At 40.1% G+C, this 16913-nt stretch overlaps 1 protein-coding gene across 1 annotated transcript in view; it reads right to left on the bottom strand.

The window, feature by feature from the left end:
- The window catches only part of BTBD3 (BTB domain containing 3), a 35387-nt gene extending 32442 nt beyond the window's left edge, over positions 1 to 2945 (bottom strand). The window contains exon 1 of the mRNA XM_059134044.1: positions 2796 to 2945. The gene's annotated coding sequence lies outside the window, so the exon portion shown is untranslated. The remainder of the gene's footprint in view (positions 1 to 2795) is intronic.
- Positions 2946 to 16913: the final 13968 nt, after the last annotated feature.

The raw sequence follows: 16913 nt of genomic DNA, 5'->3' as shown, positions 1-16913 counted from the left end.
TATTCAGACAAATAAGGCACAAGTGGATGCATGCCATTTCATGAACAGTTTATTTCTGATGATACGATTTTAATTTTAATTGGGGGGGGGGGTAATTCCCTAAATGTCTACAACAGGGACAATTTCTTTTTATTTCAAAATGTTTAGAAGCCATAAAACCAACAGATTCTCTCAAATGTAGGTGCTTTGAAGGCCTCAATTTTGAAATGTGATGAAAAAAGGAAAGAGGAGGTGAGAGTTTATGATCTTAGCAGCAAAGCATTACTGTTGAACTACAAGGTACATCAAATGAGAAAGATTTCCATCATTATTTTGAGTAAGATGGGGGAAAAAATGATCCTTTCAGAATTTGCTTGATAGTCCAGTTAATGGATATTTAATTAGCACCTAAGACAGGAGATAGTTGCAGGAGAAAACCTCTTCAACTCCCAAAGCATGCTCAGAAACACTGGTCTACTAAAAACATTTTGGAATTGATGGACCGAATTCTGATTATTATTTACACAGTAAAGTTTGAAAGGTTTCAAAAAGCAAAAGCCTAAGACATGTAAATGACAGATTTCTGTACTACTTTGTTCAGAGCTGCATCAACAGTTCCTTGCAATCCAAACCGGAATTAGAATACCTGTTTTGAGAGTGAACATTTTCAAAAATTATCTTTGGATGTGTGTATGTTGGGAAAGAAAGGAGTGGGCAAATTTGCAGATTTAACAACAACAACAAAAAAAAAAACACCTTTCCTTTATTAAAGTATATCACTACAAGTCATTTAACTTTTTGTAAAGAATCAAAGCAAAGCACTTTCTAAGAACAAAACAAGTTAAGGCTGATGACGACTTCTTTCTTGCTTTTTGGCCACAAATTACCAGAAGATTTTTTGGCTGTGGGATTGTATTTCAATTTTAAAATTTCTGAAATGCCTTAGGACTTTGCAGAAATTAAATATACAATATTTAGGTTTCTGTGCCCCCAAAAGACAACTGTTTAAAAAAGAAACACCGTCTCCACTACATTTTAGAACTTTGTTAAACAAGTTCTCTGCGCAAAGACTTGGATAATGAATATCCTCATAGCTGCGAGCTGTATCACCCCATACAACAGCATTAATAATTCTGTAATCACTTAGAAAGAAAAACTGGAACTGTATGAGCTCACCCTTACCTGAGCGGAGGCCAAGAACTGAAAAGGGTGATTCAAATTCTTCCGAAAAGGAAGAGTCCTATCCTGAAACCCAAAGGTAGGAGGACCCGCCCACTTCCCCTGGAGGACTCGTTGCTATAGGAACCCGCAGTAACCCTTCAGAGCCAGTACAGTCTGGGGGAGGGGGACTCTCCCAGAGGTTGGGGAATGGTTAAAAGAAGGGAACGGGGAGAGGGTAAAGAAAGGGGGGTGGGTTGAGAGGTTAAAAGACAATGAAACTCCTTGGCTGTGGCAGGGGTCAGAGAAGGAGGGCTGCGTGACCCCAAAGGAAATTCAAAACATCAGTGAGAACAATGACCTGGACGCTGGAGTCACAGTATAGTTAAAACTTAAGTTTGAACCATTAGACACTTCCCTCCCTACCCGGTGGGAAACAAAATACCCTTTGTCAGTTCCTGTCTCGGCAAATTGAAGCTAGACTTTTATCTCCACTACAAACAGAATGCTACTTGGTAAAATTGAAATCTTGACTTTTTATTAAACCAGCGTTTCCCAAACTCTGTTGCAAATTAGAAACACCTAGGGATCTTTAAAATATACATTGTTTTAATTTGTCTGGGGTGCTATTTAGACTGAAGAGTTTTAAAACTCTCCAGTGATTCTCTTCTGCGGGCAATTTTGAAAACTACTATAGTCCGTGATTTGGCGAGGTGGTAGAGTGTTTAAAAAGAAAAAGAGAGAAAAAAGGCGGCACAATTATCTCCCTTTGTCTTTTTAAGGCTAATAATAGAATTAGCTGGCTTTCTCCAAGCACACACAGGACAATAGGTTTCTTGACAAACAGGAATCCCCAGCATGCTCTAACAGTACTTTCTTTGAGATAAAAAGACTAGGTAGTATAACCTTTTTCTTCCCAAGATAGCAAACATCCTTCCGACCCAAACACTAAACTTTTACACCGATTTTTCGAGCGAATGTACCACGAATGCTTCTCAGAATTTGGAAGGACGAGTTCCAGCACCAGAAGGAAATAGAACTCCCGTAAGACCACCATCATTCGACGAGGTTCTGAGGCGACCAGGTCTGGGAAAGGCCGGAATGTACGTCCCTGGAGCCCCCAATGCGGGCCCCGCTGGCAGCGCCTCAATAAAGTTACTCAGGGAAGTTTGCTCCGGTTTCCAACCATGCGCCTCCCCGACCCAGGGGCGCGGCCCCCGCCACCTGCTCGGCGCCAATGCTGCCCAGCCGCGCCCCCTCCCTAGACCTCCGCCACCTCCGCGGGTCGCGCACTCTGCGGGCGGCCGTGTGGTCAACTGGAACCCGGGCGGGCTAGCTTCGCCCCTCCCCGGCGCCCCTTGGCTGCAGCTGGCCCTGCCCCTCGGGCCACGGCGCCGGGACCCCCCACGCGGGCCCCGCACCTTCCCGCCTGGAACCCCTCGGGAAGCCCGCTCGTGCAGCCAGTGTCTCTCCAGCCTAGGCTGGGGATCCCGGCGCCCCCACAACCCCCGGCCGGGTGCCTGCCCCGCGGCCCCGTCCCGGCCCAGAAGCGCTCCGCACCTTCGGCCCGGGGTCGGGAGCGCGCCCCTGGCCGGGCGGTCCGGTGCTGCGCACGCGCGGAGGCGCCTGCCAGCTCACCCGCGGCGCCCTCCACTCACCGTCCGCGCTCTTCGTCACCTCCGGCGTAGCCGCCGCCTGCGCTGCTCGCCGCTCGACGCCCCGGCCCGGTGCCCACTCCTCAGGCCCCGGCCCGGGCACTCGGGGATCCAGCGCCCGGCGGGCTTTGGCGGGCACCCGCACGCAGGGCACGCTTTTCGCGGGGCCGCGCGCGCGCGCCCGAGCGCCGGGAGGGGCGGGGCCAAGCAGGCCGCGCGCCTGGAGGCAGCCCTGGATAAGGGGCATGCGCAGTGACTGTCCTTTCCTAGGGTCCAGTTGCGAAGAGGGCGGTGACCCTGGAACTGGGAATGGGGGCAAAGTGGAAAAGGGGTAGGATTCCTCCTCCCTGAGAGTTAAGTTCACCCTTTTCCCGCAGACCGCAGGGTTTTTTTCTCTGGTTCCTTCAAGTCATGTGTTCAGCACTTATTGAGCACCTACTTTTGCAGAGCTTTTGTTCAGGATACAGGGCATTCTCCGATAACGGGGAACCATTGTCTTGAAATTCCTTTTTCCTGCACTGATTGCGTCCTTCTCTTTGAACAGATACAACACTCTTAAGTGGTTTGGGAAAGGAGAGTTGCTTCTGGGTTGCGGTGATGCCGAAAACTTCATTGAGAAGCCTGGAAGAATAAGAACTGGCGTCAGAAGTTCACCTAGAGAGAAAGGTGGACACAAGGGAATTAAGTTGCAAAAACTTAACACACACACACACACACCCCATGGAGACAAGTTTAACCAGAGTGTATTGTTCATAATGAAGGGCAAATAGAATGGCTGAAAGGGCACTTGAAACTCATCTGGAAAATATTTTTAATGATTAACCTCAAACTTACCTTTTTTCAGTGGGTGATTGAAAAATGCTAAAGATGGTGGGAAGGGAAGAGGTGAGGACTGATTAAATGCAGAATTTAGAACTACAAAGACTAGAGACGTACAATGTGTATATTAGTGGGTCCTAACTCCAGTGTTGGCACCAGGCATAGAAAGCATGGAGTAGTTTTCAAAGATTGCGAAGGACAGGAGAATTCCTAAGCTTATGTCACTGCCTTTTTGCATATACAGGGCAGTTTATTAAAGATACCAACTTCATTAGATTAGATCATCATCCTTGGTAAGTATTTATTAGTGGATAAATTAGACTTCTAAAATACTTAGCCGCAGTCACTAAATGTTTCTTCTAACTGGAATTGGGCCCTGGTTGGGCCCTTACTTGTCCACAATTGAAAAACTTAAATTCGAGAGACTGTGTGTGTTTGTGTATAGACACGTGGGCTTTGGGAAACAAAAACCCCTTTTCTAAAGCCCAAATATTCTATAACAAACCGTTTGATATTGTTCAAATAACTAATATCTCTGAGTCTTAACTGTGCTCATCAGCAGAATGGAATCATGATGGTTAATTTTAATGTGTCAATTTGGCTATGCCACAGCCCTGAGATATTTCATCAGACATGTCCTAGATGTTTCCAGGAAGGTATTTTTTCAAAGTAAGGAAAACATTTCAGTCAGTGACCTTTGAGTGAAGTATATTGTCCTCCATAATGTAAGTAGGCATCATACAAGGTTGAAGGCCCTAATAGAAAAGTACTGACATCCCCTGAGTAAGAAGGAATTCTGCCAGCAGACTGCAATTCTTCCTTTGGGTCTCCACCGAGCCAGCCAACCCTCCAGATTTTGGATTTGCCCGCCTCCACAATCATGTGAATCATGTGAGACTTGAATAAGTCTCTCAGTTCACTCCCTTTTGATAGGTAAGTAGGTAGGTAGACAGACAAATTGTTCTGTTTTTCTGGAGGGCCCTGACTAGTATACTTTGCAAGTTTATGAAAATTTCATAAGTCAATTACCATCTGAATCTGAAACATGGAGATGCTAATCTTTAACTTGAGAGGTTATGAAAAATTCAATGAAAGTAGGTAAACAGGCAGCATATGTTAGGGTCTGAATTAGTGGCAACTACTGTTGCTTGTGAATTGAATAGCAAAGGCAAAACCAAAAGAGGAGAAAAGATGGATATTGGCACTGAAAAGCATTTTCTCAGTTCACTGAGTAATAATATTAAATGTAATAAATTTAAGAAGTAACAAAATTTTGATCCTCCTAACTCAGACATGCTAAAAGGTGATACATATGAATATTTTAATTTTGCAAATAAACGCCAAATGAGCTATTAAGTAAAGATAGACTTTAGGTGTACTTTTACTTTATTTGAGAGAGGGAGAGTGCCCGTGCATCTGCACGCACATGCGCACACACCCACAAGTAGGGAAGGGAGGAGAAGCCAAAGAGAGAACATCTTAAGCAGGCTCCCTGTCCAGCTCAGAGCCCAACCCAGGCTGGACCCTGATTTGTGACCTGGGCCGAAATCAAGAGTCAGATGCTTCACTGACTGTGCCACCCAGGCACCCCTTAGCTGTACTTTTTAAAACACCAAACATGCAAAGCAGAGATATGAATTCACATCTGAACTTTTTATTCCAACTCAAGCCTCAGTTCGGTTCACTCTACTTGCTACTTGGAGGGAGAAACCAAAGAGGAGGTTACTTTTGAAATAATTCCCAGTCTCAGAGTAGGTACATGATAAAGAACTCAGTGTATTCCTTTTGGGGCGGGCCCATAGCTACTGGGAGTATGCAAAAAATGGATAAAATATTCCATTTAATCTACAAATACTGCCACTCACTATGTACTAGGCAACATCCCTACCCTCAGGGAATTTATCAGAAAGCCTATGAAAAAATGAATAATCATAACTGTAATTTAAGGTAGGATGTGGCAAGTTCCTTTGGAAGGATGTGAATGATTGGGCCAATTACATTTTGTTCAGGAACTTGATGCTGCGGACTCACTCTCCTAAACCTGTCTCCATTGTGGCCCCCAATTTTGCATAGCCTAAGGGGTAGAGAAGCAGGCATCTTTTAAAACTGTTTTGAGCAAAGCTGATAAATATCAACTAAAATAACATTCCACTGACTCACTTCTGAGCTACCAGAAAAAGAGATGGTGGGGTAGGGCAAACATTTACTGGTCATTCAAGATGTAAAAGCTCCAGTTTTCTTTATTTTCTCTTTATTATCAAGCCTGTTATCTTTAAGGGAGAATGTAACTTTAGAGTTAAAAAACAAAAAGACTGAGATAAATTTTCCCTGACCTAATGGAGATTTATTAGGAAAATACATAAAAACCAAAATGAAAATAACAAAAGGTGGGTGTTTGGGTTTATAAAAAGACAGGAATGATTCAGTTGGAAACCATTACACAGGTGGACAAAGATGACCATCATGTTTGTCCTGTAACCAGTGCTATCATAACGTGCCCTCCTTTTTCCTTTTGGCCGAGAACAAAATATTCCACCATGGGAGAACTCCAGCATTTACAAAAGCAAGTGATTTGGGGGAAATAACCTAGCATTTTAGTAACTGTTAATACTCAGGATATTTTATTTTGAGAATTTGTGAATATATTCATTTCAGGAACTTTGCCATGGTGAATGGGAAATAAATTAATCTGGGATTAAAGAAAACCCTATAGTAGAAAAGGAAGAGTTTTAATAAAAATCAAAAGGAATGGCCTCCAGCCATGGATGTTAATTATCATCTGATGAATAATAATGATAATAGGAGATGTGAAATAAGTTAAAATACATCCTGGGCCAGATTTTTTTTTTCAATTACAAACCCTGGAATGTTGCCTTGAAAATTTAACCAGTGTGCTAGCATTAAATGGTTTAAAATTAGACTTAAAACACAGTTAGCTCTACACTATTCATATGTAGAGTCTCCATGATTTTTTATGCTATTCAAATGAATTCAGTTTGCTCAGTATCACAAGTAGAATGTTGATCACCAGTAGATAGAATGGCAATATAAATGTTTCTTCCTACAAGTATGTTTGATCATGAAAAATCAAAATTTAATAACAATATTGGTTATTCTTTACCTCCTTCTAATAGTTTATCCCACTAACAAAATGTGATTGATTGACACAACTTTCCAATTAGCTGACTTTTACACATTTTAATTATACATTTATTGTTGAATATTAAACTTTATATCAGAGTGACATTTAAAATATCAAATTAAGTATAATCATAAAAATTAAATGCATATAAATTGTTTTGTATAAGCAATGAATAAAAAACAGTATGACAAATCCAGTATTGGGTTACAGAGGGGTTTTTTCCTTTAAAAATGAACCTCTAACAGAGCATTATATCCAGTTTTGAAAGAAGTAAACACATACATTAAGCAAGGTTTTGTTAAGTCATATGAATATTAAAATAATTATTTCTATACCTTATATTCTACTTTAGTGGGACAGCCTAGGTCTCAGTGGCACTTCTGTATATGTTGTCTGGATTTTTTACATTGTGTTTATTTAGTGAATGTCCTCATAGAGAAACCACCTCTGACAACCAGGTCTTAAAACTTTTCTATGATGCCTACATTTATTTGATATGTTTAACTCTTGTGTCCAGTATCCTATTGCATAAGAGTTAACGCACATTCATGACAAGTATTTTCCATCTTGTTTTCTATTCCAGCAATTACTGACCATCCGCACCTAATATATTGGGTACATCTAACTTTTTTCAGTGACAAACCACTCTAAGATTTACTGACTTTAAAAATGCAACCTTTGTTGTTTCCAAGTCTGCCAGTCTGTCTGGGCTGTTCTGTGTCTGGGCCAGGCTTGGCTAATCTTGTCCGTGCTCTCTCAAGCACCCACATTTAGTGGATGGGGTGCCTGAGGCTGGTTGATCTAGGATGGTCTCAGCTAGAACAGATTTTCAAGCCTCTGATTGTATCAAGTTGGCACTGTTTTATTGGCCAGCGCAAGGCACCTGGGCAAGCCCAGAGTCCGTGCAGGAGGGCACTCCCAAAGGATGTGGATACAGACATTAGTGCATTCAATCTGCCATGTTTAGTGTTTTGTTTGATTAGTCCTATCATATTTTATTCTCTTCATTTCCAGTTCTTACTCTACAATGATTTTTTAATCTATCTTGGCTGCGGGGTTGAATATTTTTGCCTGTTGTAAAAGAAATCTTTCTTTCTCTAAGTTTTATTAGCATCTGTCTTTTAGAACTCTTCTTTGTGGTTTAGTCATTTTTACACTTTTTTGAAGCCTCTTTTTAAAATATGATTGTAGGATTAAATAATGTAAATAAATAGGATGTTTGATCAATTAATCAGTAAACAGATATAATGTGTTTAAAAGACTACATTATCTTGAGTTCAAAAAAGTTTTTTTCCCAAAAAAGGGTTTTTTTTGGTTTGTTTTATTTTGTTTTTTAAAGGTTTTATGTATTTATTCGACAGAGATACAAGTAGGCAGAGAGGCAGGCAGAGAAACAGGGAAGCAGGCCCCTTGCTGAGCAGAGAGCCAGATGTGGGGTTCCATCCTAGGACCCTGGGAGCATGAAGACAGAGGCTTTAACCCACTGAGCCACCCAGGCACCCTCCAAAAAAGGTTTAAAATGCTCTATATTTTGTCTAAATTCTCAACCAGATTTCAGAAAGATTAAATAAGTAAGAATGTTCATATGCATATAATATTGGTAAATACTTCCTGCTTGTTCAGTACCCATTTAACTTTTGTACTTAACACAAGCATTATCCGCTGCATTTCCTTACAATGGATACCTTAATTTATCAAGTAAAATCATTCCCCAGTTCATCATATAAAACCATTTCTGGTTGAATTTTGAGGAAAATATCCTGAAGGGTTTTGTATGGAGAGATTCATAAACCCAGACATGAGATAAAAGCCATCATTTTTCATCAGTTGGGTATATGACTAGGCTCTGCTTTAAGAACTAGAACAACTATGTTTCCATCTCTGGGGTTACTTCTTTGGTGGAGATTCAAAGACCTATGGAAACCTTTTTTCTTTTTCCCTGTAAACAGGCATTATAAATTATTTGTTACTGGATTATAACCTTATAAGAGTAAATTACAGTTCATAGAGCTTTGAATTGCCATGCAACATTTTGTGCCTACATGAGTAAATGACAAAAAATAGCCTAAGAAAACACCACATACTTATGTTGTGCTGTTTGCCCTTTTAAAAACGGTTATTACTGTGTAACTCCTCATAAAGCTGGATAACTTATACTTTCTAATAAAATAAGTTGGACCAGGGGAGGCCTTATAGATTCTGATTCTCCCAAGGTTAGTTTTGTGGATTTGAAATATTCTGGAACTTAATATGACAGCATAAAGCTGTATCTCACCCAACTCCCCACCCCTTGCTCTGATTTTCCTTAGAACCAAACCTCCAAACAGGATTCAAGTGCAAGTAGTTTATTTGGAGATGATCCAAGGAAACGCTGGTGGTGAAGTGGGAAAGTAAAAACAATGAAGGGGAAGCAGCCAAGTTACAGGCTGAAGTTCAATCATGCAAGGAAAATTCTGGGACCCAGCACAGAGCACGTGCCTCAGGGATATTCCAGTCAAGAGTCCAGGGAGCTGGGATCATTATCCACTAACTACCATTCATCAAGGGACACGAGAGCTGGAATCTAGTCTATCCAAGATAGAGGGCTGCTCCCAGGGAAGCTATTCCCTACACTTTGATTTACCCTTGCTTATAAACTAAAGGTGTTTCTGTGGCCAGAAAAAAAGTCAAAAACTATCAGTTGCTGGCAGTTGTAAGCCAGGCATCTTGAACCAGTACATGTAAGGAAATAAGAGCTGGGTAGCACCAGTATGCACCAGGTACAGAGGGACACAAAGTGGCATCATCATACAGTCCCTTCCAAGGCAGACCTGAATTTTATCTTCATTTCCTTTAATACCTCCTTCCCCATGTTTTCTGTTTTCTTGTCCTCTTTGATACTCTCAGAATTCAATACTCTCAATAAAGTTATATTCTAAAGATACACATACTAAAGGCTCCTGAATCAGTTGAGCATCTGATTCTTGGTTTTGGCTCAGGTCATGATCTCGGGATCCTGAGAGGGAGCCCCAGGCCACCGGGCTCTGCACTCAGTCTCTCCTTCTTCCTCTTAAGTAAATAGCTAGACCTTAAAAAAAAAAAAAAATCTAGGGCGCCTAGGTGGCTCAGTGGATTAAGCCGCTGCCTTCGGCTCAGGTCATGATCTCAGGGTCCTGGGATCGAGTCCCGCATCAGGCTCTCTGCTCAGCAGGGAGCCTGCTTCCTCCTCTCTCTGTCTGCGTACCTCTCTGCCTACTTGTGATCTCTCTCTGTCAAATAAATAAATAAAATCTTTAAAAAAAAAATCTTCATACCGGATGGTGACCCACTATGCCAATGGGACAACATGGGTTTGTCAAACTACCAGGCTATTTACACACCCTTGGTGCAGGCACTTTACTTCTAGACTGTTTCTAGAAAGGTTGGAAGAACTTGTACAAAGGTTTAGGCATCTTGGAGAAGACCTGAAGACTACAGTGTTAGCTGATATCCATCAGAAGCACACTGGAGGAAAATTTGCCCCCCACTTCCCTCCTTGAAGATATTTGCAGTGGCTGGAGATGTTTTTGTTTGTCACCGATGTGGGGGAGGGAGGGAACTGTTGGCATCAGGTGGTTCCAGATCAGGAATGCTGCTAAACATTTTACCACGTACAGAACAATACCCTTCCACCCCACAAAGAATTAGCCATCCTAGAAGTTCGGTTATGACCCTGTTGAGATATTCTGATCTAGAGAAACAACATCAGTGGGAAAAGAAGCTATAGGTCATGCCTTCCAATTTCCTTTTCTAATCTTTACTCCCAAATTTTACATTGACAAAGTTTCCATTGATTTCTAAAGGTGTTGCTAAGCACGTTGGGAGGCATAGAAAGGCAGCTCATTTTGTTTTATGAAACTTTACTAAACTGAATAAGGGAGTAGCAATCTGACCTTCTTAAATGTTGCCAGATGCTGAGTGCAGGATTGAAATGCTAAATCCAGAGAACCAACTATTACTCATTAGTAAGGGTATGGCAAAAAGGGCAGCTTTCTTTTGACAAACCAAGTCATGAAGGACGGAAGGATACTGACACTCAGTGATTAATTTCTGGAAATGTAGTTGAACGAATCAAATTATGTATCATTTGATGCCATTAAATTTGAGTTCCTGCATTATATGTGGACCTTTCGCTTTTCAAACATTCTCAGTGTGTGAAATTGAATGTGCCATTTACAAGCTATCATGTAATTTTCTGTTTTCTGAAACAAAAGCAACAATCTGGGTACATTAAAGACCATTATATAATTGACAAACCTGCTTTTTAAAACTTGATCCAAAACACTTAAAATTACTATCATTTGTCAAAGGGAGTTATTCTTTAACAGTGTAAAAATCATTTAAAAATTAGAATTAAAACCTCATTTTGCTTTGTTCCAACAAGAATATCTTCCATGTGTACACAGTTTCACCATTTACAAAGTTTCTTTTCATGCCCACTAACTCACTTGACTTTTAAATCAACCTTATGAACAGAACAGATACCATTTCCCCCACTTTTAAAAGGAGGAAGCTAAAACTCAGAGATGGTAATTTACTGATTCAGCTATGAAGACCGTTTTGACTATTTGTAAACAAACAAACAAAACTGAATTTTTATCACATCATGTTACTTTGACTCGATGCTTAATATCAAGATTTAAAATTTTTATCAAACTAGTACATGTAAAAAGGCATACAAATCATTAGTATGAAACTAAGGAAATTTTCCCAACTTCAAAATATCCATGCAACCGTCACTCAAACCCTCATCCGAAAGGCCTACTTCAGACGTCTTATGGACAAGACTGCCCATTTACCCCAGATTAACACTATCCTTTGTTTTGACACCATTCGTTTATTTTGCCTTTTTGAACTTTACATAAGCGGAATCATATGGTATATATCTTTTGTGTCTTTCTTCACTCAATATTAAGTTTGTGAGCTCCATCCAGACTATGAAGTATGGTGGTAGATTGTTCATCCTTATCATTGTATTGTATCCTGTATATGAATATTTCAAAATTTAATCATCCATATGATCATTGGTGGGCATTTGGTCACGTCTACTTTTTTCCTATTAGAAGCAGTGGTACTGTGAATTTCTTATAGATGTCTTTTGATGAACATAGGTACATGCTTCTGTTGAACTTGCACCTACATGTGGGATTGCTGGGTCAGAGGATTTGTATATATTCAACTCTGGTACACATCACCCAACAGTAGTTGTACAAATTTATACTCCCACCAGCATCATTTGAGAGTTCTCGTCATTTCATAATCTCACCAAAATGTCACATTATCCGTCTTTTTCATCGTATTCATTCCTTTAGGTGCAGTATCATCATGGAGATACGAATAGTTGGAACCTGAGCCTCTTGTTATCACTAGCTTGTAGGTTAAACACTGATTTTATTTTATTTATTTATTTTTAAAGATGTTATTTATTTATTTGACAGAGAGAGACACAGCAAGAGAGGGAACACAAGCAGGGGGAGTGGGAGAGGGAGAAGCAGGCTTCCCGCCGAGCAGGAAGCCGGATGCGTAGCTCAATCCCAGGACCCGGAATCATGACCTGAGCCAAAAGCAGACGCCTGACAACTGAGCCACCCAGGCACCCCTAAACACTGATTTTAACACTGAAATATGCTTTGTTGTCCCTTGTCCCCAACTACATAAACGCAGGGTCTTAATACCCACTTCGGAGCCATGCAATTATTTCCAACTGTCCATTTAGCTCAGAGGGACTTTCTTCTGGATTTTGTCTCTGACCATTCATTAGTGTTTGGTGTCCAAGAGGTGTGTGGTGGGTGGTTCAATCAGTAACATGGATGCCAAGCCTTTTAAGTAGGTACTATGTCTCTACCAAGAGGGATTTTGCCCAGTATTTCAGATGCTATCAAAATCCAGGGTGACTGAAGAACATCTGCTGTGTTTCATTCACAAGAGTCCGAGTCGGTGTCCATCATAAAAGTCTTTGTCATCTGGGCTTCAAAGTACTGTCTCTGCTTCCACTTCTATCACCTCCTTGATCCAAGTGGCCAAATCCCTCATCCCAGCTCATGTCTCATGACCTTCCTCTCTCTTTCTAGAGCCATTATACTTGATAGCCAGAGAGATCTTGGAAAAAGCATCCACCGCTGACCTCTACCTACCCCTTCATCCATCCCATTTCTGACCCAGAAACTTACATAGACAATTTCCCTCTAACATACCCCTGGCTCCCATGAGTGGGTAGCCTCATCTAACAGTTCACATCAGTCACAACTAGTCTTCAAATCGCAGTTTACCTTAGCGTGGGATAATGTGCTATGAAAATATTTCCTCTCGGGGCGCCTGGGTGGCATTGTTGGTTAAGCATTTTACTCTTGATTTCAGCTCATGTCGTGACCTCGGGATCCTGAGACTGAGCTCCGCATTGGGCTCCATGTTCAGTGCAGAGTCTGCTTGAGATTCTTTCTGTCTCTCCATCTGCCCCTCCTGCTTGTGTTCTTTCTCTCTCTCTTTCTAAAATAAATGTTACAAAAATATTTTTTTCTCATTAAAAATGATTTTTTCTACTAGGAAGGATACTTTGGAAGTCATAAAATCATGAGCCATTCATGATATAAAGAAGTATATCTAAACTTTCACCGATAAGTCACAGAACTACTCAGGGTGGATAATACCTAGGAAATGAAGAGAATTCTGACTCCTTACGTGGGATATGTTCAGCCTTCAAATACCTAGGCCCCTAATGTCTTTTAGGGCTGCCAATATCTGCAAAGGGTGACTACAGTAACAAAATTTTGCTCATTATTTTATCTAGTGCTAGTTTTTTATTAACTGCATGAATTATCACAATAATGCCTTATACAAAACCACCTCCAAATTCAGTGATTTAGAACAATAAGTTCTGTTGTCAGTAAATTGAAGATGATCATAATCCAGAACCCAACCCTCCTCTCAGATATTTCTAATGATTTAAAATGTGATAAATAGTTTGCAAACACCTGAGTGCTTCATAAACACCTCAATGATGTTACATATGAGATGCCATAATTATCGTGTACGTTGTGTATTATTATTCTCTTTATTATATTTACATTGTGACCCTAATAATTGGGACATGATGGCCCTAAGCAGAATTCTGAGGTGGGTTAACTTGGCGTTCAGTGCCTCTGGCCCTGACAAATGAAGTGGCCTCATTTTATTAAGCTTCCATTACAATAGTCTACTCATTTATAGCAAGCACCCAATGAATGGATGAATAAATGAATGAATGAATGAATGAATGAAGTTTTCAAGGAATCGACTAGTCAGGGTTGTCCGTTCTTCCATTCAGTCAAAATGAATTGAATGCCTTCCTTGTGCTCACCTCCCTTAACTTGTCAGTAACAAGTACCAAGGATGCAAAGAAAAAAAGAGATAGCTGCCTCCCTTGGAGGAATTCACAGTGTAGGGGTGAGAAACACTTCCCAACAAGTTTTATTACAATGTGGGGAATACTCTATTGGAGGTATGTACCAGATGAGGTGAGGTCCTTTTAGAGAAGGGAGGGTCGGTTTCAGAGAAGGCTCTTAGGAGCTGAGAGGAATGAGTTGGAGCTACCCAGGCCTTCAGACAGAAGTACCCATTCCAGGCCAAGGAAACAGCCTATGTAAAGAAAGGGTCTGAAGAGATAGCATGTTTGGATTGTCCAGTAACACTGGAATTTATAATCGGATCATAGGTGGAATGGTAAATGAAGTTAGACAGGTAGGCATGTGTTAGAGCATTCCTGAAGGTTATCATTTTGTAGGGAGGGAAGGGCACTGAAGAATTTAAAGGGGAGTGGTATGTTCAGAATTTGATATTAGAAAGACCACAGGGGCAGGGAGGACTATAAGGGTGATATTGTAAGAGTCCTAGTGAGAGATGAACAGTTCCTGATTGTGGGCCATAGAGGGAGAGGTGGGGAGAGAAGGATGGATATGACAGAAGGTCACTAATGCTATTGTGAATATTGTGATTGACTTGAGGGATGAAAGGGATATACCTACCCACAGTAGGAGCATGAAGAATATTCAGTCAGGCTCTGTGTAAGTCAGTGGATTGGCATTTACTGAGCGCTTACTTTGGGCAGAGGAAGGAACTATTCACTGTATTACATCTATAAAGATGAGAAAGATATAGACCTCTGACAGTGAACAAGTAGCTATAGTAAGTCATAGAATTAAAAAAAAAAACTTTTATCAAGGATCAATTAATATACTTTGATATCCTCAAGATAGGAATGAATGACCCTGATTAGTCAGCTTTTCTTTTAAGGAGCTGGTAAGTATCATTCTGAGCTTGAATTGTTGTGTCTCTATTCTTTGCCAAAATAGATTCTATTCCTTTACTGGAAAACCAGCTAAATGCCTTTAATTCTCTCTTTCTAATGTTTGAAAATGAATTAGACTCAAAAGTACAGTTCTTCTAGAATCTTTACAGAAGCAGCTGAGCCAGCACTATGCTGTGCCCATCTTTGCTAGGCAATGGTTGTTTTGAAGAAGATGTAAGTAGGTAAACTTACTTATTTATCTAAAACATTTTGAGAATTTTATTGTTAGGCAAGTCAATTATGAAACAAATCATTTACAGTTAGAGTGTAAGAATATAACCCTTCTCAGAAGGCATTGAAATTTGCCCACAAATACTAAGAGTGACTCCAGACAGATTAGAGACTTTTCTTAGAGAAAAGTGGACTAGAATTAGTGGGGATGATAAATGAAAGGGCTAGGTTTCTCAGCTACAAAGCAGATAACACTGGCACCAAGTCTGATAAGTGCTTCCATTAGGACCGAGGAAAATTCAGTGGAAATCTATGTAACCCCTAAATGGTGCATTAACTCACAGTGTTTCGGCATTAGGTTATCTATTTGGACAGGTAGTCCAAAAGAACATAACAGAGCAATATTAAAGAAAAAATCATTCCCTGAAATAAAATGTCTGAAAAGAGTGATAAAATTATTTGCTGTCCCTTTCAAGTATAATGGATATGCTAATCGGAATCCATAATAAGTTTTCATTTCTTTCCTCTAGTAATATAAATTTATAAGGAAATTCAAGATTGATTTACTTTCTCAAGCAAAAGGTAGGCAGGCAATATAAATGAATAAAAAAGGTGAGCTAGAGACTATGAAATTTGCCCCTTTGTAAAAGAACCTGCTACTTTTGAGCCCCTTTCTATAGTTGCCGTGTAGGAATGAGAGGTCTCATGTTATCAGGCCTTCTGAGGATTCAGAAAAAAATGAGAAATTTGAACACTTCCAGTAGTCAAGTTTTGTCAATTATTAAAAACTACTATGCTCATACCAAGCTTCATACAGATAGCAAGGACATCATTTCCCAACAGAATAAACTATGAATGTACTCCTTAACGTTGCAGTTTTCATATTGAAGTTTATAATTTAACATTTTGATATGGAAATAAGCTTGAGGAGCACCTGGCTGGCATAGTTGTTGGAGTTCGTGACTCTTGATCTTGGGGTTGTGAGTTCAAGGACCACACTGGGTATGGAGATACTTAACGTCTTTTTTTTTTTTTTTTTTTAAAGCAGAAGTTTAATTTCTTGTGTAGTTCAATAATTGGTTCAATAATGTTACCAACTTATTAAATACAAAACACCTGCCCTTACTTTGATTTAGCAATTCTACTTTCAGAAAGCACATTGTACACTCCTCAAAATGGTAAAGCAAAAACAACAATTTATGTGTTTTTTAAGAGTAGAATCATTATATGAATGTTGAAACAGCCAGTCACTAGAATATTTTGCATCCAGTAAATGCGAAATGGTGTATATTTCTATGTGTTGACATGGAAATAATATATGTGAAGCAAAAAAGTAGGATTCAAAATGTTACCATTATGGTACCATTTTTGTTAAAGTACATGTACTGATATGAAACGGAGATAGAGAAGAAAACAGAAAGAGTGAATAAACAAGGGAGATACAGGCAGTCCTTGCCTTGCGTGGTGGTGGAACTCTACAACCAGCAGTGCAAAGTCTTACTATCTGTTGTATGTGTCTACAAAAATGAAAATAATAGTAAAATTAATATCTATGTAAGACACTAATATAATACATTAGCTGTATTGGACTTAAGCTGTTTTATTTCTTAATAAAAAATTATCAAGAGTAGTTTAGGGCTTGGCTTCT

This window comes from Mustela lutreola, chromosome 9 (genome assembly GCF_030435805.1).
Source record: "Mustela lutreola isolate mMusLut2 chromosome 9, mMusLut2.pri, whole genome shotgun sequence".
NCBI lineage: Eukaryota > Metazoa > Chordata > Mammalia > Carnivora > Mustelidae > Mustela > Mustela lutreola.
Note: the sequence above shows the minus strand (reverse complement) of the source record. Positions and strands in the feature narration are given on the sequence as shown.